General features: G+C 41.6%; 1 pseudogene; it reads right to left on the bottom strand.

Moving 5' to 3' along the window:
- LOC111167731 (calpastatin pseudogene) overlaps positions 1 to 21,368 on the bottom strand; it is a 38,401-nt pseudogene extending 17,033 nt beyond the window's left edge.
- Positions 21,369 to 22,791: the final 1,423 nt, after the last annotated feature.

Below are 22,791 nucleotides of genomic sequence, written 5' to 3' on the forward strand. Positions count from 1 at the left end.
TCCTATATATGGTTTTGCTGTTACAATTAATTAATTAATTGTACAATTAATCTATCTGGAATTCATTTTGGAGTATTATACGTGCAGAGATCTAATTCTGCTTTTTTTGGTTAGCTGGGTAATTCTTAAACATTTGTTGAAGAATTCTTACTGATTTCCGAGCGTGGTTTTTTCTCTATTTGACTGTTCTGTCCATTTCTGCTGCAACATTTAACACTTTCACATTTTTCATCTGTAAACTATTAAAGCCTGGACATCCACTTCCAGGAAGATGGAGTAGACATACATTTTCCCATTCCTCCTAAGTACAACTGTAAGTCCTGGAGATTTTATACAAGAGAATCATAAGAAGACTCTCAAAGGTGGAGAGAAGGTAGACTGGCTAGGGACCTCAAGATCCAAGGAAAGACATGGTGCTGAGTCCTCTGGGTTTTTCTTGTTTTCTTATATATCCCAGACTTGGAAGTGAAAAAAAACAGTAACCAAGAAACACCAACAAGTGCAGACAAAAAGGAAAAAAAAAAACCCAAACAGAAATGCAAATCAAAACCATGATGAGATGTCAGTGGAGGACATATGGGGAGCAGTAATGAGGTGCTCTACCCCTGTTCGCTGGGATAGTGTCAGGGAAGGTCTCATAAGAACCTTACCTCCCATCCCCACCCAACAGTAACCAGGAGGCCCTCCTATGGCCCCCAGGTGTCAATGGAGGCTGAGTAGAGAAGCCAGACCTTCCAAGCTCACCCACCTGGCAGAAGTGAGGTGCCGCCCCCATCACTCACCAGAGTGGTATCAGAGAAGAATTTAAATAAGATCCAGTATTCCAGCATGATATCCAAAATGTCCTGGTTTCAATTAAAACATCACTCATCATACTAAGAACACAGAAATTTCCAACGAACAATAGAATACTTCAGCGAAGAAATATCAGATATAAAGGAGAATCCAATGGAAATTTTAGAACTAAAATGTACAATAACCAAACTAAGATGAGCTGGACATCAGAATTAGAAGAAGAAAGAATCGGAGACTTTGAAGATAGAATAATAGAAATTATCCAGTCTGAACAACAGAGAGAAAAGAGACTTTTAAAAAAAGAACACAGCCTCAGGGACATATAGGACTATAACAATATTTGTAACTACCCAAAACTGGAAACAACCAAATTTCCTTCCATAGGTAAATGGTTAAACAAACTCTGACACATCCATACCATGGAATACTACTCAGCAATAAAAAACAATGAACTCTTGTAACAGGCAACACCTTGGATGGATTTCAAGGGCACTATGCAGAGTGAAAAAAGCCAATCTCAAAAGGTCACATAATGTATGATTCAACTTCTATAACATTCTCAAAATGACAAATTATACAGATGGAAACAGATTAGTGGTTGCCAGGAATTAGATATGGGGGAGAGGGTAGGGAGGTGAGGGGAACACAAGGAAGATCTTTGTGATGATGAAAAAGTTCTGGGTCTTGATTGTTTTGTGGTGGTTACACAAATCTACACATGTGATAAGATGACACAGAACTACATACACTCACATTGTACGATGTCAAATTCCTGGTTTTAGCATTGGGAAAAATTGGGTATAAGGTCCACAGGACCTCGCTGTACTATCTTTGCAAATTAATGTAAATAAAAAGTGAAAAAAATAAAAGTGAAAAAAATCATTGCAGCTTGATTTTGATTTCTGGAGGTAAAGTCCCCAGTCATTAACGTTATTTTTCAAATATTTTCAAAATTGTATTTCTTTAAAATGAACATCAGAATTACCTTGTCAAGTTCCCAAAATGTTGTCAGATTTCATTGGTATTATATTTCAATTATCTGGGGGGAGAACGAAAAACTCCTATTCTGATAGCCACTAGGAAAAGGCCTGGGTCCTTGAGTCACTGTGTGGAAGGCCATCTGACAAATATCTACATTATACAGTTTCAGGATCAAACAACAAAATTCTATCAGGTTAAATCACTTAAATTTTGGAGGCTTTTTTTTTCTTGCATGTTTCAGTAGCTAGCCTATACCAATTAATAGAGCTTATAATAAAATTTTAAACTTGTTGAAATTCTAGTCTCTTTATTCTTCACCTTTTTTTACATTATCAGAATTTTCTTGAAAGTTACTGAGAAAAAATCAGATGTTTATTAAAAATTAAAAAATTTTTCTTTATAGTTCATCTTTATGTTAAGGAATCCTTCAGACACTCCAAATTGGCTGTTTTCTTTCTGTCTTTGAGTTTCATCTGTATCTTAAAGCTGTATAATTAGGGAGGATTTTTTTTTTTTTAATTCCTCTTGTGGGTTCAATGGATTCTTTTTGAATTCTGCAGCTCAGGAGTCAGAGGAGGTGTGGAGGGAACCGTAGGTCAAGAAACTTGATCAGCCCCATTTCTTGTCGGCTGTGTGAGAAGCTGTTATCTGGCCCATCTGGTCAGCATGGCAGGGACAAGCCCAGACCACTTGCTGATGTGTCAGACCTCCCCTCTTGTAGGCTTCTCTGCTTGGAGGCATGAACACCACAGACCCCATCAGCTCTTTTCCAATCTTGCAGCAGTGGGCGCTTTCCAACCGTGTCCCACTAGACTTCCTGGCACATCTCCCACCGTTGACCACTCACTTGCTCCTTCCTGAAACACTCCCTTCCCTTGCGGTTTCTGGACTCACACTCCCCTGACTTGGCTTCTGTCTTCATGGCTAATTTTCTCAGGATCATTTGACAGCCCTTCTTCCTCCATCTGTCCAGCTCACACTGTCCTCCTCAAGAATCTTAGCGTTCCTTTTATTCACACACTCTCTCTCATAGGGTGACCAACTGTCACAGTTTGTCCAGGCCTGAGGAGGTTTCCATGACATGGGACTTCTAGTGCCAAAACATAAAATCCCAAAGTAGGATGAATTGCCTTAAAGTAGGATGAACTGCTCCCCTACCCCGTGGATCTCGTCTGTTCCACTGGCTTTGGGTACCATCTAGATGCCAAAGGCACCTCTGGATGTTTCCCCCCACTCCCATCTAGATCTTCTATGTCCCATAACATGGGATATGTCACCACCATCTACCCAGTTGCCCTTTCCATCACAGGGGATTGGACTGCCCCCTGACGTTTCCACCTCCCTCAACACCCACTTCCAACTAACTGATAAATTCTAATAATTCTAATTATAAATGCCCACTGACAGATGAATGGATAAAGAAGATGTGGTACATATATACAATGGAATATTACTCAGCCATAAAAAAGAACGAAATAATGCCATTTGCAGCAACATGGATGGACCTAGAGATTATCATACTAAGTGAAGTAAGTCAGACAGAGAAAGACAAGTATCATATGACATCACTGATATGTGGAATCTAATTTAAAAATGATACAAATGAACTTATTTACAAAACAGAACAGACTTACAGACATCAAAAACAAACTTATGGTTACCAAAGGGGAAATGTGGAGGGCTGGGATAAATCAGGAGCTTGGGATGAACACACACACACTACTATATTTTAAATAGATAACCAACAAGGACCTACTGTATAGCACAGGGAACTCTGCTCAATATTCTGTGATAACCTATATAAGAATCTGAAAAAAGAATGAATATATGTATATGTATAACTGAATCACTTTGTTGTACACCTAAAACTAACACAATGCTGTAAATCAACTATACTCCAATAAAAATTAAAAGAAAAAAACTTAACTGCTCCTCTGTCACCTGTTAGCTAGAATACTGTTGCATCTGAATTGGTGTGGTGGTCTGTAAGATGTTTACAACTCTCTGGTTCTACTTCACCCTGGCAAACAATGGGATTGTACCTCTCAGACCCTTGGACTCAGGCATGTCCTTTGGGCTGTTACATGTCAGCAGAAATGACATGGTAGCCTCTGCCGTGTGAAGAGCTGGTGAGTGATCTGCCCTGCTTCCTTCTCCCCGCCATGGCAAGTAACCACCCTCCCCGGCGGAAACTCTCTCGGTCTGCATCCCTGAGTGAGGATGACGTGCAACAGAATCCCCAAGCAATCCTTGAAAGATGTGCGGCCTGAGTGAGAAAAGCATTTTTATTTGTTAAGCCACTGAGATTCGGGCTTGTTTGTTACTGCTAAGCAACTAAGCCCATCCTGACAAATACGCTTGATCTCAACTTTCATTTCTGGTTGCGCCCAACCATTTCCCACACAGTAAGCAGAGGGATCTTTTAAAATACACAAAATGCATTCATCACTGCCCTTTCCATGATTTTCTATGGACTCAGGAAATCACAGCATCCTTACCATGGACGACCATGCCCTGTCGGCCTCTCGGCTTTTTTCTCTTCTTACTTTCTTACTCTCACTGTTGCTCTCTGTTGCTTTCTTTCTGCTTCTGTTTCACACATACTGGATTTATTTTGGATCCTTGCGTGCAACGTGCTTTGCTTCAATATCTTCACAACTGCCTTGACCCTAATTAAATAAGGGCTCCTATAGCACTCTGCCATTTTTCATGGTAAAACCTAGGGTACTTAAGATTAATTTTTCAAAACATCCCCCTCTACTGTCAGCTTCCAGAGGCCAAGGGCTCTGCATCTCTTGGCTCTATTTATTGCCTCTGACATAGAACTTGCACACGAGAACTTAAATATTTGTTAAGTAAATTGAATGCATGAATCACAAAAATTCCCTTTGTTACAGCGTCTGTTAACTAAAGTGTTTAGGCCAATGATACTTTTTTCTGAGGTTGCGTTATTTGGCATTTCTCTATTTTAAGTTCTGCTCACGTGAGCTGGTGCCCCTGCCACGTGCCCCACCAGACACACAACTTTTTTTTCTATCTTCTCCACTGTCTTGCTCTTTACCTGACTAGTTCCTATTTATCTTTCAGGTCTCAGCTTAAGTGTCACTTCCTTCAAGAATATTTTTCTTGGGCTTTCCTGGTGGCGCAGTGGTTGAGAGTCCGCCTGCCGATGCAGGGGACACGGCTTCGTGCCCCGGTCCGGGAGGATCCCACATGCCGCAGAGCGGCTGGGCCCGTGAGCCATGGCCGCTGAGCCTGCGCGTCCAGAGCCTGTGCTCCGCAACGGGAGAGGCCACAACAGTGAGAGGGCCGTGTACCGCAAAAAAAAAAAAAATATTTTTCTCACTCTGCAGACCACATCAGGCCCCGTCTTTCACGCTGTCATGACACTACTCCTTCTCGTCGTGGTCCTTCTGAGTCATTGGTTTTGGGTTATTACTACTCTCACCCTGTTACAGCCAAGGCCACTTCCACTTTTACTTCTGGGGGCGGGTAGTTACAGACTGGGCACCGTACACTAGGCACTCTTCAAAGTCATGGTTTACATGGATTATCTGCTTACAGACTCAAAACAGTCCTAGGAGAAGAGGGGGAAATGCACCTTGTAAAATGAGGATAATTTATGAATGGTGAACAATGGATAGATCTTGTTTTGGAAATCAAAGTTGCATTTTTACTTCAGAGCCTGTATTTTTTTAACCACTAGATTTTCTTGGTTTATGTATTTGGCTCAATCTGAGATTTTTTTCCTTTAATAAATGCATTTATTTCATCCACTTTTATCAATATGTTATCAGTGTTTGGCTTCATTTCTGTAATCTCACTTTGTATTCTGTCTTCATTTGTATGTTTCTTTAAAAAATAATAGTCGTCTCTTGGTATCTGCAGGGGATTGGCTCCAGGACGCCCATGGATACCAAAATCCATGGACGCTCAAGTCCCTTATATAAAATGGTGTAGTATTTGTATATAACCTATGCACATCCTCCCACGTATTTTCAATCATCTCTAGATTAGTTCTAATACCTAATATAATGTAAATGGTACGTAGACAGTTGTAAATACAATGTAAATGCTATGTAAGTAGTTGTCTGGCACAGCAAATTCAAGTTTACTCTCTGGAACTTTCAGAAAAATTTTTTTGAAAAAAAAATTTTTTAACATCTTTATTGGAGTATAATTGCTTTACAATGGTGTGTTAGTTTCTGCTTTATAACAAAGTGAATCAGCTATACATATATCCCCATATCCCCTCCCTCTTGCATCTCCCTCCCACCCTCCCTATCCCACCCCTCTAGGTGGTCACAAAGCACCGAGCTGATCTCCCTGTGCTAGGTGGCTGCTTCCTACTAGCTATCTGTTTTACATTTGGTAGTGTATATATATCCATGCCACTCTCTCACTTCGTCCCAGCTTACCCTTCCCCTTCCCCGTGTCCACAAGTCCATTCCCTACGTCTGTGAAATTTTTTAAAAAATTAATTCATTTAATTTATTTTTGGCTGCGTTGGGTCTTCGTTGCTGCACGTGCGCTTTCTCTAGCTGCGGCGAGCGGGGGCTACTCTTTGTTGCAGTGCGCAGGCTTCTCATTGCGGTGGCTCCTCTTGTTGTGGAGCACGGGCTCTAGGCACGCAGGCTTCAGTAGTAGTGGCTTGCGAGCTCTAGAGCGCAGGCTCAGTAGTTGTGGCGCACGGGCTTAGCTGCTCCGCGGCATGTGGGATCTTCGGGGACCAGGGATCAAACCTGCGTCCCCTGCATTGGCAGGCGGATTCTTAACCACTGCGCCACCAGGGAAGCCCTTCTGAATATTTTTGATTTACATTTGGTTGAACACCCAGATGCAGAACCCATGGATAGGAGGGCTGTCTGTATTTATTGAGCACTTACTATGTACCAAGTATAATTTCAGGTGCTAGGGATATAGCAGTGAACAAAATAGAGTCCCTGCCTTCATGAAGCTATCTTCTAGTTAGAAGAGGTAGATAGTAATAATAGTAATAACAATAACAACAATAAAAGCAACAGGTGAATTCACCTTACAATGAGTTTTTCAGAAAAAGATTGCTCTCCAAGTAGACCATTTTATTATGCTGTTTTTTCAGCATTAATAAAAATTTATATATATTTTTTCCTGTGGCAGTGATTTTCAAAGTTTTTAAGTTGATTTAATGAAATCTCTTAGAAATCTCAATTCAGTTCACACTTTTTTTTTCTGGAAGGGTTTATGGAGTCTATGTTTATTTCATTCTTGAGTATTTGAACATGTCTGTCGTGGCAGAAAACATTTGATCTCATTTCTTATATCTGAGGAATTGTAGACATATGTTGCTGTAGAGAATTTTGGACCCAGGTAGATTTTTTTTCACCCCTAGAGGTAGCTTTTTTAAAATGTGTGTCTTCTTTGCTTATTTATTTTTGGGGAGGGCTGGAGAGCCATACAGAGGATGAGCTGGATGGTGTAGGAAACTCGCTGTAATTAACAAAGCACAACAAATGTAATAGATATGTTTCAGTTGATCATTCTGCACCAGTTCTTCTTGGGACACAGTGTACCCTTCCAATCCTAAGACACATAATTACCTTTGTTTTATAGAATGTCCCTCTTTTGTATATCTGAATATTTTAGATCTACTTCGTTTGTTTAGTTTCCTTTTGACGGTTCACCAATCACGTGCATGTTTATCCACTGTGCCTCATTTTCTCTGTCACTCTTCGCTTCTTTTCACATATTTTGTTCGTTTCTTTTTTTTCTAAGACTGTCCTTCACATCTCTCTCAGCAATATTTATTTTGATTTCTGAAGATTCTGGGTTTTTGAACCGATTTTTCAAAAAGGTTTTGAAAGGATTTTTCTTCTCTTCCACATTTTCCCTGGCGCTCTTTCAGCTCACATTATTTCTTTCTGTTGCTTTATCACGTCCTCCTTGATCCTTATATCTCTTCTTTGAGCTCTGAGTTTCACAGATGCCATTAAAAATTCTTTGACTCTGTGGATAAATGTTTGTTTGTACTGTTGTTTGCTAAGTCATTCTTCTGATGTATATTCTCTCCATCTGGCACAATTTTGTTTGGCACATTTCTTCCTTCTCTCTAGTTATATCCATGCCTTGGCTCTTTTCTGATTATGACTTATCTCTACATGGGAGCAGGTATTTTTTTTTCTTTCTGACTCAAGCATTTGCTTAAAAAGTGAATGAGGAGGACATTAAAGAGGACATGAGGCACTTTCCCTTCACCTCTGGAGTGGGTCTCTGTTAAGAGCTCATTTTCTCCCTCTCACCAAGAAAGATTACAAATTTTGTGTGTGTTTTTATTTTGGGTGGAGATTGGTGTGTATTTCATTTCAGTAGACGGTGATTGGTACCTCTCTACCTGCCATACGGACCACTGGCTTTCCATAAAGATAACGTGTCTATGTCGTATACGTTTCCGCCCCAGCTCCCCCTGCCCCTCTCTATCATGGAATGGGACTTGGGGATGCTCCCAGTGTCCAAACATTCTCCCACATGCAGACATTCCAGCATATCTGTCTTGCCCCTGACCCATAAATTTGGGAATGGAAACACACAAAGGAAGATAGGGGCAAGCAAAGGGAAGATGGAGCCATCCTCTATAAATTCTACATATGACCTAGAGTCGTGATATCTGAAATCTACAGAATTTACCATCTGGAAGACTTCTAAAATTCTCAACACGTCCCTGTGTCATAGGCACCAACTGCCTTAACCAGACAGAGAGGCCCCATCTCTCCAGTGGATGACCAGACGGGGGGAGATACTGATAGAAGATGCTGAGACCTCATCCTCTTCAAAACACCCATGGGCTTCAAGGACCTGGGCCATGTCCTAAGGAGATGAAGACAAAACGCGGGACCACAGCCACCTGCCTGTCCAGCTCACTATCGTGCAGCAGAGAAGACCAGACCGGGTTACCAATGCAGGGTCCTGGGGGCCATGCAGAGGCTGCCGTGGGGATGCGAGAGCCTGGGATGAACAGGGACTCCATTCATCGGTGGAGAGTCTGGATGCGTGACCCGCCTCCTCTTGGTTGCACTGGCCTGGCCTTGAACCCCTCCTTCCTGCCCTTTCTGCTCTTCCCCCATTTAACTCATTGGTTCTTCAACCAAACCTGGTGCCTGGGCTGTCATTTCTACCTGCTAGTCACCCAGCTCTTTGTGGGTGAGCCGTGTGCCCGCTACGTTCTTGGGAGAAGCCCATTCCCACTGCAGTGCATGAGGGGCTCATCAGAGACTAGTGGGATGATGGGGTGCTTGCATCTCGATTCCTGGAGCCTGGGAAGTCCCATGCTCAGATGTCAGGTCAGGTCCCGCGACGTGGTATGTGGTACGTTCGTCCTCAGGTGTCTAAGACGCCGTGATTAGCAGTGAAGAAGGCTTGAAACCACGACCGAGAATGAATTCCTGGATTCCTCTACTTTGGCTCTGAGGTGCCCCTGTGCATCTATTTTTAGTGCATCTCATTTTGTAGGGATCTAAGGCAGATTGAAACCTTAAACAGGGATGCAAACAGCTCTAAGGTAAGAAGGAGGAAAAGAGGGAAAAGGGTTATCACAGGGCTCAGAGAAGAGGAGGGGGGAGGCAGAGGGGAGGCAGAGGGAGGGAGAAACAGGGCAAAGAGACTGAAATGGGATGACGTCAGGGGGTGAGAAGAGGAAGAGATGCTGGGGGTAGAGGTGGAGATGGAAGGGTCTGTGGAGAGAAAGAAAGCGCAGGGACCCCTGGGCGGGCCGGAGCTGACCCTGGTCATCTGATGAAGAAGCTACCAGCTTTCCTCATGGCTCTAGTCACAGCCATCACCGCTGGAGCCATTTCCAACAAGTCTCTTCTGTTTAGAGAAACCAGCGAGTGTGGTTTTGTTTTCCAACCTTGGGATATAAATTTTCAAGTGCAGATTTATTTTCTCAAGGAAGTTCGAAGGTTTGCCCATCTAAGAAAGATCAAAGAGGTTTTATTTTGTTTTGTTTTGTTTTTCAGGGCCTTTTTCAGTTATTATACAAACTATGGTCAAAATATTCCCTTGAGTCTCAAGGGCTGTGAGGATACCTCACATGTACTCTCTGCGAGAGGAGGTCTGACTCATCCTATAATGCCTGTAGCTTATGTACCTTCATAAGTCAGCATTTAATTTTAGGTGTTCAGGCCCTTTAGATATAAATTACATTCAGAATTTGGGAAACAAGTACGTCTCAATTGCGTTACAGCCATGGAGATGGACAGAACATTAAGAAGGCTTTGGGGAATCAACCTGTTGACGGCACCTGCCCTGGGTCCTCAGAAGCCCCTCCGAGCGGTGCCAGGTCTACAAGGAGCCCAGAGGTGCCACCTGTTCCCACGGGTGGGGTGGGAGTTGCGGGTGAGAATTCTCACAGTGAACTGGCAAGTCAGTATTTTCTGAGCATGCGCAGATTCGTCACTCAGAACGAAAGAAATCCTAGCGTTTGAGAGGGTTTTTCTTTTTCCCTCTAAATAAGAAATGCAGACGCTGAGGTGGAAAAACAGGGAGCTGGGGAGACACGTTGTGTTTTTCCCCTCAGGCTGAAGGGCATCTCCGTGTAGGAAACAGAAATAAATACAGCAGGGAACACTTCCTACTAATTCCTTTCAATTTTTGCAAGTGCCTTGGCAACACATACATTTGTCAAATGCGAGGATAGTTTTTGGGTTGAGGAACCAATGCTCAGTTTTAATTAAACCTGTCCTTTCTAGATAAGCCACGACATAATTGCCATAAATAACATCATATTTCTTGTCAAATGCAATTGTTGGGGTATTTTTTTGTCATTGTTGTTCGAAGGGAGTCTGCCCATTTAAAAAATAAAACACATGAGTGCTGGCATCTGTAGCTCAGTCTCTGTAAAGCACAGCTGACAACACTAATGTGGTTTAGGTAACAGTTATCATTTATTGTTTCAATATGTACTGCTTAAACGTAACTATATTCATAAGGTTGGAAGGAAATATGGAAACAAAGAGATAATCGGCAGGAGCGTGAAATCACGTTGAGAAGACAAAGTAGTGATTAATTGGTTAATTAATCAATTCTTTTGTTTACTTACTGAATGTTTACTGCCAGACACCGTGGTAAGTAATGCAAAAACAGACGTGATCTGTGACCTCGTGAAGGCTTCAGTCTAATGCCAGAGACAGGAATCAAATAACCACAGACATGGATATGAAATTAAACTGTGAGACGTGCCTTGCCATGTGTTATGAGAGTATAAATTTGCAATGACTGCCTCATGTATGTATGAGGGTTTGTAAAGCATTATGGCCTGAGGGTAGTGCTTTAGCAGTTTCAGATGTGTCCAGATTAAGATGGGGTGAGTTAATTCCTTTGATTAAAAACAAATTTATTATTAAAAATAATACATATGAGATTAGAAGTCTAATGGCTCATTTGAAAAGCTGGGGTCTGCATTTGGAACAAAGGTTTGGAAGTAAGAAGGGTCAGCATGCAGCAAAGGATCAGGTCACAGGACAAGAGGACTAGAGCTGTGAAGTGTTATGCAGGAAAGGAGAAGGAATTCACACTAGATGGGGTCAGACTGTATGGAGCCTTGAGAGCCAGACTCGAAGCTCTGTGCACAAACTCTAAAGGTTGGGGGTTCCCCAAACTTGTTGATCTCACATCACCTGGATAATTTTTTAAAAATACAGATGCCCAGGTTTCAAGTTAATCCAGTCATTCTCACACTGGGGCAATTTTGCACCAGAAGACACTTGGGAATTACTTAAAATTGAGTATATTCATAGCAAATTTGAGGTACAAGAGGGCCAACAGATCAGGAAACAACGTCCATAGAAAAGATAGTTTAGGGGCTTCCCTGGTGGCGCAGTGATTAAGAATCCACCTGCCAGGGCAGGGGACATGGGTTAGAGCCCTGGTCTGGGAAGATCCCACAGGCCGCGGAGCAACTAAGCCCTTGTGCCACAACTACTGAGACTGAGCTCTAGAGCCTGTGCGACACAACTACTGAAGCCCGCACGCCTAGAGCCCGTGCTCCGCAACAAAAGAAGCCACCGCAATGAGAAGCCCGCACACCGCAATGAAGAGTAGCCCCTGCTCACCACAACTAGAGAAAGCCAGCAATGAAGACCCAATGCAGCCCAAAATAAATAAATAAAATAAATTTTTTTAAAAAAAAATAAAAGATAGTTTATTACTCACAGTTCCCAAGAGGAGGGGGCATGCCATGCTGGGAGGGCCACTCAGGGAAGCACCAGGGTCAATCATGGGCCAAAAGGAGAAGGGGGAACCATGGACACGAGACTTTATTGGGGTTTCCATGGGAAGGAACAGGTGAGGCAGGGTAAGCAGGTTTAGAATTGGCTAGCATGAATCATTTCAGCAGGCTCTGGGGCAAGGGGTGTCCCTAGTTGTCTGGTACCTGGTTCTGGAATGCTCAGAGCCGGTGGATAGTGGCCTGAAGTGTGGGAATTCCATAAAAGAGGTAGTTGGAATGTGGGCTCTGGTTTGGTGGAGTTGTAATTGAAAAGCACACTTGTGGGTGAGTTGTTTATTATTTCTAAGAATTGGTTAACCCTGCAAGGAGCAATCGTTCTATAGTTAAGCAAGACCCCAGATGACAAAGCATCAGAACTACAGAAAGTAAAAGATATGGTTAATACAGCAATGTCTGGAAACAGTTTTGGTTTTTACACCTGGGGAGAGGGTGACTGCTACTGGCATCTACCGAGTGGAGGCCAGCGGTGCTGCTAAACGTTCCACAATGCACAGGACAGTCCTCACTACTAGGAGCTGTGCAGCCCCAAGTGTCAACAGTTCCAAGGTCAAGACACCTTGGAAAATTGAAAAGTCCTCAAGGACAACCCTGGAATCTCTTCATATAATTTTGAAACTCCCACAGGGATTCAGAAAATTGTGATTTGAGAACCACTGGGACAGGCAGTGGGAAGCAATGAAGGGTTCTGAGCAAGGAAGTGACTTAGGGTAAAAGTCTCAGGAAAAACCCAGATGTGTCTATTCAGTAAATATAGAAAACCATGGATGGGAAAGATGGACATCGACTTCAGTTGATGTTTGCAGTACCGGCTCTGAGGTTGAAAAAAGGGAATGGGATCGGTAGCGGGGACAAAGGTAGCTTCAACTGTATCTTTACAATTTTACCTCTTCATACAGCCACTATGGAAAACAGTATGGAGGCTCCTCAAAAAACTAAAAGTAGAGTTGCCATATGATCTGGCAATCCCGCTCCTGGGCATATATCCAGACAAAACTCTAATTCAAAGAGATACATGTACCCCTATGTTCATAGTAGCCCTATTCACGATAGCCAAGACATGGAAACAACCTAAATGTCCATTGACAGATGAATGGATAAAGAAGATGTGGTGTACATACAATGGAATATTACTCAGCCATAAAAAAGAATAAAATAATTCCATTTGCAGCAACATGTATGGACCTAGAGATTATCATAATAAATGAAGTCAGAAAGAGAAAGGCAAATACCATATGATATTGCTTATATGTGGAATATAAAATATGACACAAATGAACTTATCTACAAAACAGAACAGGACACACAGATGTAAAAACAGACTTGTGGTTGTCAGGGGGGAGGAGGGGTAAGGGAGGGATGGATTGTGAGTTTGGAGTTAGCAGATGCAAACTGTTATATACAGGATGGATAAACAATAAGGTCCTACTGTATAGCACAGGGAGCTATATTCAATAAACCATAATGGAAAAGAATATGAAAAAGAATGTATATATATATATATGCATAACTGAATCACTTTGCTGTACAGCAGAAATTAACACACTGTAAATCAACTATACGTCATTAAAAAAATAAATAAAAATTTACCTCTTCATTAATGAAATCTAAAGTAGATTTGCAAAAATGTTGACACTGAATAAATTGGGGATTGGGTACACGGTTACTTGTTAAATTATTTTCAGTACCTTTCTGAATCTTTGAAAATTACTATAGTTAAGAATTCTAAAAGTCATGCATACAGGGTATCTTCACTTGATGTCATAGGTGAGCTTAAAAAAGTTGAAGGACCAGTCCATGGAACTGGTGAAAGAAAAACATATTTTTTCATGAGGAAACTCACTCCATCTTTCAACAGTTCAGACTAGAAGAAAGATACTGTGGTGTTTCGGCATTTCAATATTTGAAGAGGGCTATAATTGCCCCCAACCTGATATCGCCCACCTGAGTCCTCTGCTGTTCATGTTCAACTTCCTGATGCTTCTCAAATGCCTGGCAGTTCCTTGAGGCAGGAACCATGTCTCACTTTTCTTGTAACAATATCACTTAGCCCGGTACTTAGCACACAGAAGACACACAACACATGTCACTGAATAGCTAATGACTTTGTAGGGTTTTTCCCCCCTCTAATGTGGCAGCCTGGGGTCTTGGATATTCTACCTAAGAAATGAGATGTTCTGGTGATTTTTCTCCCTGAAAATGTTGAATCCCATCAGAAGGCAACGTTTCTCCGTATTCCCACTACGAGAGATTCCAGTGACTTGACTGTGACATTTTACACAAGAGATGTTTATTACGGAGGAACTAATAACCACCTGCCATTTAATCACACCCTATTGAGAGACACCTCTTATACCACCATCATTCTTCTCATATGACATAATGTATGAAAAGTGCTTCACTAATGGTTATATGAGTCCAAGGTGGCACTTGGGATTTTACTTTCGTAACAGACGTCAAAGCGCTGACTGTGGTTGGAATTTCACATATTGTTTGCAGGATGATTTGATCTGTGTCTGCCTGCTGCTTGAGGTCAGGCCAAGTACATTTTGCTCACAGTATCATCCATACAGCTTATCACAGGGCCTGACACAATTTTCTGAGAGAAAGTAAAGTGAACAAACAAGGAACGAGCAAAGGGCATAGAAAAAAAATAGAAAGTATGAAACAAGATGTCAAGAATAATGCCTACATAAACCATGGGACCGTAAAAGCAAATAGGCCATCCTCTTTACTTACAATTCTTAAATTATCATCTTGTTTTAAAAATTCAATGCATGCTGTTTAATGCTATTATTAGTTGGTATTTCATGAGCATTTTCTTTTTTTAAAAAATAAATTTAGTTATTTATTTATTTTTGGCTGCGTTGGGTCTTCGTTGCTGTGTGCGGGCTTCTCATTCGGTGGCTTCTCTTGTTGCAGAGCATGGGCTCTAGGTGCGCGGGCTTCAGGAGTTGTGGCACGCGGGCCTCAGTAGTTGTGGCTTGAGGGGTCTAGAGTGCAGGCTCAGTAGTTGTGGCGCACGGGCTTGGGTGCTCCATGGCATGTGGGATCTTCCCGGGCCACGGCTCGAACCCGTGACCCCTGCACTGGCAGGCAGATTCTTAACCACTGAGCCACCAGGTAAGTCCCATGAGCATTTTCTATGTGCCAAACACTACACTAGTCATTTTAATTGTATTATCTCACTGAATCCTTAAAATAGCTATAAGAAGTAGGTATTATTAGTCTGTTTCTTTAATTAGCAACACATCTTAACTGAAATTACTCAGAACAGCTAAGAGTAAAACCGATAAAGATTTACCCAAACTGACAAAGATGAATGCAAATATTTGTACTGAAGTAAAATGAAAGATGCAATAGTTTACACAGAAAAATAGGAATCGTATTATGTCCTATTATATTTCAAAAAGTATACTCCACCATGAAAATACAGTTCATACACACAACTGAAAACATCACATCAAAGCATACAAAGAATATCAGTTAAAAATACAATGAGAGGGCTTCCCTGGTGGCGCAGTAGTTGAGAGTCTGCCTGCCGATGCAGGGGACGCGGGTTCGTGCCCAGGTCCGGGAAGATCCCACATGCCGCGGAGCGGCTGGGCCCGTGAGCCATGGCCGCTGAGCCTGCGCGTCCGGAGCCTGTGCTCCACAACGGGAGAGGCCACAACAGTGAGAGGCCCGCGTACCACACACACAAAAAAAACAATGAGAAAGAAATAGAAACACAATAATATACTTTAATATATCATTCTTGGTCATTAATAGCTGCAGAAAGTCACAAATAATTAATATTATAATGACTTTAAGTATGAAAACTAATAATATAATAGATACATACCGAATTTGAGCCCTAAAAAAATGGAATCCACTTTATTTTAAAATGCTCATGACATATTAATACAAACTGATTCACATATTTATTTACAAAATCAAAACCCTTACAAAACCTTAGTATGTCTATCCCTCAGGGCAGAAATCTTACGATAGCATCATCTAAACATACTATGGTAAAAACAAAAAGAAGAAACCTACTCTATAAATGACTAATGCCAGTTTAAATAAAACCTCATTAAATTAAGATAAAATACTATGTAAATAGCTTTTGAGGGGAAAAACTATAACTCTGAACTACAATCATCCCTCAGTATCTATGGGGGATTGGATCCAGGACCCTCTGTGGATACCAAAATCCACGGATACTCAAGTCTCCTAGTCAGCCCTCTGTATCCATATCTATGGTTCTGCATCCTCGGATTCAACCAACTGTGAATCAGGTAGAACTGTAGTATTTGTTGAAAAAATCCATGTATAAGTGGACCCGTGCAGTTCAAACCTGTGTTGTTCAAGGGTCAATTTTACTTTGATAGGAAGGCTGTTTATAAAGGACCATGGAATGGTGCCAGAGTGACACTCAGGGGCATTTGCACGGTCTTAAATATGTTCATTGCTATTCAAGAAAAGATGAATACAAAATAATTAAACATTCAACTAAGATATGCGAAAAGAATAGCAAAATAAGCTTTAGGGAAGCAGAAAGGAGAAAGTAATGAGGAAAGAAGCAAAAATTCATTAGGAAAGAGGGAAAAACTTAGAATTTATTTTAAAGGTCTGATATTTGGACCTTGTTAGTATTGTGACTGAGCCAATCATAGAGGCAAACTACACATCTCATTTTAAAAAGGAGAGAGAAAATGTAAATGTACAAAATTAGTTACAAGGCAATGATGCTGTGGACAAGAGAGAGTTTAAAAGCATCGTAAGAGAATACTATTTACTGCTTTATGCTCGTCAGTTTGAAAATCTCAATGAAATGGACGATTTTCTAGGAAAATAGAGATGACAGAAATGGACTGAGGATGAAGCAGACACCTGAGTAGGAAAGAATAACCAGGGAAGGACTTCTCTGGTGGCGTAGTGGTTAAGAAACCGCCTGCAATGCCGGGCACATGGGTTCAAGCCCTGGTCCTGGAAGATCCCACATGCCGCGGAGCAACTAAGACTGCACGCCACAACTACTGAGCCCGCATGCCACAACTACTGAAGCCCGCACGCGTAGAGCCCACGCTCCGCATCAAGAGAGGTCACCCAATGAGAAGCCTGTGCACCGCAACTAGAGAAAGCCTGTGTGCAGCAACAAAGACCCAATGCAGTCAAAAATAATAATAATAATAAATAAATAAATCTTAAAAAAAAAGAATAACCAGGGAAGAAATTGGAAGTGTTGTCAAAGGCTTACCTCCAAAAAAGGCTCTTGACTCACATGTTTTTATGAACAATTTTTTCCAACTTTTAAGAACAGATAATTCTCGGACTCTGTAAACTGAAAGGGCAGAAGAAGATCCAAAGCTTCCTAATTAGTTTCGTAAAGCTATCTTAACTCTGGTTCTAAAACTTGACAACCACAGCACGAGAGAAGAAATACACAAACTATGTACCCATTGTACAGTCAGAGAGAAAATATTAGGAATGTGATTCTGACCTCAAAAAATAATGTTATGCAGCCAAGTTGCAATTTTTTCCTTAAGAATGAAAGGATGTGTTAATTTTAGGAAAGCTACTATTAAAATATATTACATAAACAGGCCAGAGGAGGGGAAAATCTTCTAAGCATCGTAAGAAAAAATGTATTAGATAAAATCAAATACCAATATTAGCAAATCAAAAAACGTAATTTTTGACATAAGAAAAAAGGATATATTTTAACCCAGTGAAGATTACATGCAATGATGAAACACCACAGGGGTTTTCATTGGAATCAGGTACACATCTGCCATCACCACAATTATCTCCCTCTTTTTTTTAATTGAAGTGTAGCTGATTTACAATGTCATGCCAATTGCTGTACAGCAAAGTGACTCAGTTATACACATACAGACATTCTTTTCCATTATTGTTTATCACAGAATATTGAATATAGTTTCCTGTGCTATACAGTAGGACCTTGTTGTTTATCCATTCTATATATAGTAGTTTGCATCTACCAACCCCAAACTCCCAGTCCATCCCTCTCCCTCCCCACCATCACCACAATTACACAGTATTTTTTGGAAGTTCTATCCAAAGCAATAAAACAAACGACTGAAAAAAGAGACATCATTAGTGGCAACAAGACCAACTTGTCATTTCCAGATGACGAATGATTGTTCTCCTTGGAAAATCAAGAGCATCTACTAAAAATCTACTCAAACTAATAAATTACACAGAACGTTGGCTAAAACAAAATAAAGAAGCACCAACTACCACTACCACAAAGCCTCAATGACTCTTTTAAACATTTCAAAAAGCCAAGTAGCATTTTTTTAAAAAAGAGACTTATTCAAATGAATACAAAATACACAAAATAGCAAGGAATAAATTAAAAAAGAAACACTCAGGGTCTCTGTGAAAAAATACTACAAAACTTTATCAAGATATATTAAAGAAACAAAAGTAAAATAAATTTTATTCCTAGAAGGAAAGGTATTATTTTATAAATGTAAGTCTTTCCCCAAATAATAGGTAAGTTTAAGGTATTTCCAGTAAACTTCACCATGATGTTATTTTGTAAGTTGAAAAAGTGATTCTGAAGATTATTCAAAAACATAAAGGAACAAGGATAGGCAATTTTATTTAAAAGAGGAACAATGCAGGGACATTGCTAAACTGTTTATAAAATTACAATCATCAGAACAATGTGGTAATATCATAGGATAAAGAGAGCCACGGAACAGAACAGAAAGCCCAAAAAAGTATATGATAGAAGTACACTTCCAAGTAATTGGAGAAATGATGCATTAATTAGTAAATGTTAGTAGAAAACTTGGTTATTAGTTTTAAAGATCAGTTATATCCCTAATAGCAAAATAACACTAATAAATTTTCCAAGTAGATCGGATATTTGAATAAAACATAAAATCATAACAGAGCTAAAAGAAAATATGAATGTTTAAGACAGAAGCAATTCTTAACTAAAAATATTTAAAGTAAGGAACAATAAATAGTTTGGGTATATAGGAATTAAAGACATCCAAACCTTTATAAAATTACATGGCACTACACAGGGAATAATAGAATATTTACGATAAGCAAAGGGTTAATATACTCAACATGTACATCCCCTCTCCCTCTCTCTCCATATACATATATATGTATATATTATGTGTGTGTGTGTGTGTATATATATATATATATATACACATGTATATACCTCTATGGAGGGAGGGGGAGAGAGAAAAATATATATATACACACACACACATATATGTATTTATACACACTTACATATGTCAAAGAGTAAAAGACAATCACCCTAACATAAACATTGCCAGTTCACTAATGAGGAAAAAAGCAACTTTTTAATAAATATTAAAAAATTCTATTATGAAAAATGTTAATAAATGTGAAAAAATTCAACCTACATAGTTATCAAAAGTACAAATGAAACAACCTATAGGTTATCACAGTACCAAAGATAAAGATATAATATTTCCCTCTGTCTCCCAACGTGTGAGATGAGAATTCAAAAGCTACCAATGGAAAACTGGTGAAACAGCAGCGAAGAGCAATTAGACAGTTGGACTGGAGACCATTTGGATTGTGACAATCCCTCCTCTTTCACTTTCTAGGTATGAAAACTTGGCATGTTATTAGTTTTCCTGTGGTGTAATTTCCTCTTTTGAAACATGAGGAAAACAACCATCGTCACCTTTAGTACTACAGGGATAAAATGATTTAGCCTATCTTAAGTACTTAGAACAGTGCAGGGTATACAGTCAGTGCTGAATAAATATAAATACATTAAAAAATACCTTTTTATGTGTATAATCAATGATCCCATAATTTCACTCCAATGCCCTGAGAAAATAATCAGAGATGTGTATATTGGTTTGCATGACTGAATAATTATAACAGCTTTACTTATAATGCCAAGGAACTAAAAACAACTTCAATTTTGAATGTTTAGGGATTGGTGTAACACATTTTGACCCATCCAAAAGTTGATAAGAGGCAGACATCAGAATTATATACTCAAAGAATATTTAAGGACATGAAGCAATGCTCGCAATACTTTGAAAAACCTAGAAAAAAATTATATGAATTTTAATTTCTAAATATATATACATATAGGTTCAGAAATACTATGAGTATAGAATTAAGTGTTAATTGTGTTTACCTCTGGGTTGTGAGGTTATGAACGAATTTAATCAATACTTTTCTGTAGTTTTTTTTTTTTGTTTCTTCAATTTTCCAATGCACATAAATGATTTTTATAATCTGGGGAAAATGTCACATCAGGAATATTGCCACACTGTTGCTTAACCGCGAATTCTCTGTCATGAACTTCCCCGCACACCTCTGCCCTGACAACTTGCGGATTCCATTTTGCTGCCATGGCTGACTCCTTTCCAACCCGGCAGGCCTCCCTGAGAACAGCCAGGGGCAGCTCCTTCAGGGTGCAGTTACTGCATATTCTTTGCAACCTTTTTTTCAGCCACCACCAGCTGCTCTATTAAAAGTGCCCCCTAAATGTCATTTAATCATTATACCCAATTCAACATACTGTTCACGTACCGTTGCCCATACGCCGGGCACTGGGGACTGTGGGTTACAATCTGGTAAGACACAGTCCCTGCTTCCAGGAGTGGCAAACACGTAGGAAAGACCTGCCCAAAGTTTCATTCAATGTCACACCACCCTTTTACAAAGATCACCCCATGTTATCTACCTCCTAACGATAACCTCAACTTCTGCAGCACCAAGTTTGCCAAATTTAGCAACTAAAAATACCGCAGGGAACAAACACTGCATGGGGCACACTTAAACAGTTATTCAAATTTACTTGAAATTCAAGTTTAACAGGGCGTCCTGTATTTCATCTGGCAACTTGCTGGATTCTCATATCTAATCAGCAGAGTCTAAATTCGAACCTAATCTCTTGCTTTTAGTCTGATTGCCCTAAGAAACCGCCGCATTTGGGGTCTCATTTGCTTTTGCGTTTGTGTGCGTCTGAATATTTCAATGAGCTTGGTGCAGTTGAATTCTTGTTTTGCTTCTGGAGTGGTGTCAGGCGTCACCTCTCGTTAATGGCCCTCTGTGAATTAGTGGAGTAACCCCAGGGGCCCTCAGAGCACTCAGATGTGGATGCAGGTCAGAGGGAGCTCTGCGCTGCCTTGGGCCCCCGGAGATGGGCAGCGCACCTTCCTGCTTCTGCTGGAAGAGTTCTTCACCCCGACGGTCGTGTTGCGAACCTCACGGACAGCCGCGGCTTTACCTGCAGACGCATTTGGTCTCCGTCCAACTCTGCAGGCACACGGTCTGACAAGATGCTCAAGGCTGATCGGAGCAGCATGGCCCTAACCCACACCCGCTCCACAGCCCACCTCTGGAACGAATAAAGAAATACTTCCCGCTGAGCTGGGGTCTGCTTCCTGCAACAGGGCTTTGCCCTCCGGCATTCCCGGTTGGCCTCCGGCAGGGGGGAGACCTAGGGCTCTAGGACGAACTGCTTCAGGATGGAGGGGCCTGAGGTGGGGTTAGGGCCACCCCCGCCCCCGCCTTCTAGGAAGCCCCCGCTTGAGTGGCAGACTCAGTTCTGAGGAATGGCATTTCAGGCGTCTGTGGAGTCCACACTGGCTGGTGCATCCCATTCCAGGCTGCAGGGATAGAAACTGAGGAATCCACACGGCTCCCTGTTCCCCTCAGCCCGTGGCCGGAGGAAACGTCATCGCGAACACTTAGATTTAGCTGGTCCCAAGGAGAGTAACTAGCACGTTGGCAGAAATTGTCCCCTCCCTTTGTAATGCTCAGGAAGCATGATATCCCGTATGTATCAGACGACCTCAATATTCAGAGAGGTCTGGAGGTTATGCAGAGAAAGCCACGCCTCTTATATTGCTTTGGCTTTGCACCTGGAGCACAGACACACAGGGCACTGGGGTGGCAGGGGGCGATTTCATCACCCTTGCACGTTTCTCATCATCCATCTCCTGTACTGAAATCTGCCAGAGAGGAGCCCGCCCTCCCCGCTCTGTTGTTCTCTATAATCTCTGGTGCAGCAGGCAGACAGATGGATACAGGTGTGTCTGATACAGGTGGGAGTCGGAAGGTCTCGGTTGCACCTCTTCAAGCCCTCTGCCAGTGACAGCCTTGGCATCCGTTTCCTAGCTGCCTGGCTGGCCTGCCAGGCTTCTTGGCTGGGAAAGCAGCATTTCGGGGTCACCCTAGAGGAAGGAGTGTAGAGCTGGTGGTCTGGTGCCAACCTGGCGTGCAGGTTCAGTGCCTGCTCACCTGGAGCGATGCGCGGCCACCTGCCCGTCAGTCTCTCCGCCTCACCCCCTCCTTCCGGCGGCAGTGGAGGGCGTGTTTATGTGTCTGCTATGCCTCCATAGACAGGGGGTGGGGGGGTCCCAGCCCTGCTCTGGCTCAGCTGCTGTTATCACCTCCGCATTCAAGTCCTATCAGGCAGGGCCTGTGCCTTTGAGACTGGTGTGTTGTTTCCAGGGCGTGGGCGCTGGTCCAGGACACCTCTGTTGCTGCAGTACAAAGCAAGTGAGAGGCAGCAAGGCTCCTGGTCAGTACGGCCCCTCTGTCTGTCCCTGCCTGTCTGTCTGAGGTCAGGGCTGGTGAGCAGAAAGAATAAGGAGGTGTCCAGGCTGAGGAGGGCCATGGATGGGGTCTCGCTAGAATTTCAGAAGCTGAGCTTTGAGAGATTCAGAAAACAGCTGAATAAAACCCCTGAACCTATGGCAAGCTCTGTGTTCGTTAAAAGAGGG

The sequence above is a fragment of the Delphinapterus leucas genome, chromosome 19 (genome assembly GCF_059928025.1).
Source record: "Delphinapterus leucas isolate spDelLeu-1000000601 "Yukka" chromosome 19, BTC_Dleu_Yukka2, whole genome shotgun sequence".
Taxonomy (NCBI): Eukaryota; Metazoa; Chordata; class Mammalia; order Artiodactyla; family Monodontidae; genus Delphinapterus; species Delphinapterus leucas.